Source organism: Etheostoma cragini, chromosome 16 (genome assembly GCF_013103735.1).
Source record: "Etheostoma cragini isolate CJK2018 chromosome 16, CSU_Ecrag_1.0, whole genome shotgun sequence".
Lineage (NCBI taxonomy): Eukaryota > Metazoa > Chordata > Actinopteri > Perciformes > Percidae > Etheostoma > Etheostoma cragini.
In genome coordinates this window covers 24789591-24791740 of record NC_048422.1, presented here as the reverse complement: position 1 = coordinate 24791740, position 2150 = coordinate 24789591, and the positions used below count along the sequence as shown (strand labels likewise).

The following is a 2150-nucleotide window of genomic DNA, read 5'->3' as shown; positions in this document are numbered from 1 at the left end:
AAAATAAAGATGATTTCATAGTTTCCCAAAACTTTCCTTTTCACAGCAAAACAGACAATTACAAAACAATCATTAATCAATGACCCGCTGACTCGATTACCCAAAATGCATCATTCTGTATCAAACCGCAGTAACAGAATCTCTCACGTTAAAAACATTCAACTTTTGTCCCTTTTTGTTGCCGTAGCAACACGTCACATTTCAGTGTTCTAAAGTAGTGACAGCAAACCTGAGCTAGCCAATGCTACAGCTAACCCGAGCTAGCCAATGCTACAGCTAACATGAGCTAGCTAATGCTACAGCTTACCTGAGCTAGCTAATGCTACAGCTAACATGAGCTAGCTAATGCTACAGCTAACTCGAGCTAGCCAATGCTACAGCTTACCTGAGGTAGCTAATGATACAGCTAACATGAGCTAGCTAATGCTACAGCTAACATGAGCTAGCTAATGAAACCGGGAAGGGCTTTAACTAATGAGCTAATGCTACAGCTAACGCGTTAGCATTAACCTGCTGAAAACATCAGATGTTTACGACCAATAATTCATATTTTCCAACGGCTGCTTATCTCTCTCTGTAGTCTCTGAATGTGATACTCAGGTACACGCAGGTACACGCAGTACACGCAGTATACTCAGGTACACGCAGTATACCTGATAACACAGTACTATTAAGATGGCGGATGGTGATGATCAGGGCACTGCAGCTCCTGGATTCCTGTTGCTGGGATGAGTCCACAGAATGCGGATGCGACTGCACTGCCCAACTAACCTGTAGCCTATGCGGGTTGGTTCATATAACTGCCGCGGCCTACGCTTGGGCAATAGTGCTGGAGACAGGAGCCGGCGTATAGTGGTGGATAACCTGCTGCAGGACTGTGACATTTTATGTTTACAAGAGACTTTTTTTATCAAAACAGGATTTGGGGAAACTGAACTCTTTTTGTGAGGGTTTCCATGGGGACGGTGAGTCCACTACAGACCTATCTATGGGAATAGTAAGAGGACGAATAGCAAGAGGCGTCGCTATCCTCTGGCATGAAAAACTGGACTCTGTGATCAGTGTCATCAGGTTTGAAGTTGACTGGTGTATTGCTGTTCAGATTTCTACTAACAATAAGATGTTTACTATCCTGAATGTATACACACCATATGAGTCACATCAAAATGAAGATGAATACTTTATTAGACTGGCTTTCATCAACTCGTTTGTTTCTGGTAACCATTCCAGTAGTGTTTATGTGGTGGGAGATATAAATGCTGATATTTCAGACAGGAGTTCGTTATTTGCTAGGCATTTGAAATAAAATATATATTTATATATTATATATATATTTGCTACAGTTCTGTGAAGATAATAATTTTATATTATCCAGCCAAATGCTCTTACCTGCAGATAGCTACTCTTATATAAGTGAGGCCTGGCACACTACATCTTGGCTTGATCACTGCATCAGTACATCTGATGCTCATTCTAGCCTAAGTTCAATAGAGATTGTGTATGAGGCATCCATGTCTGATCACATTCCTTTTATTATGTCACTTGACTGTCTTAGCCTTCCTGAGATGTCTCAGGAGGTTAATGTGGCCCGTAAGGCTACACTGGATTGGTCTAAGGTAACTAATGAACAACTGTGCTCATACTGCAGTAGATCTGATGTACTTTTGAGCAATATATATCTGCCCAAGGATGCCATTTTGTGTTCTGATGTAAATTGTAACATTAGTTCTCACCATGATGACCTTTGTACTATGTATGAACGTATTGTGGGTTCTGTGTATGAGGCCAGCAGGCCATTATTTATTTATCCTTATAAAAGAAAGAGCATCAAGCCAGGGTGGAATAAACAGTTTATCACTCTAAAGCGAAGGTTGCTTTTGAGGCCTGGGTTCAGGCAGGCCGAGAGAGGGCCCGGTCTTGGAACTCAAAAAGCGTACTGATGCAAATTACAAATATGCACTACGTTATGTCAACAAACATGAGAAAGAAATTAGGGCGGACTCTATGGCAGAAAAGCTCCTTGGTAGTGATGTTAATGGCTTCTGGAAGGAGGTGAGAGCTCTGAACAAGGACAGTACATCATTACCATGCACCGTAGAGGGGGTCAGTACATCATTACCATGCACCGTAGAGGGGGTCAGTACATCATT

At 41.9% G+C, this 2150-nt stretch overlaps 1 long non-coding RNA gene across 1 annotated transcript in view; it reads right to left on the bottom strand.

Moving 5' to 3' along the window:
* Positions 1-2150, bottom strand: part of LOC117958998 — a 4836-nt gene continuing 2686 nt past the window's right edge. Inside the window, exon 2 of the long non-coding RNA XR_004659849.1 lies at positions 1-653. This is a non-coding gene — a long non-coding RNA (uncharacterized LOC117958998). The remainder of the gene's footprint in view (positions 654-2150) is intronic.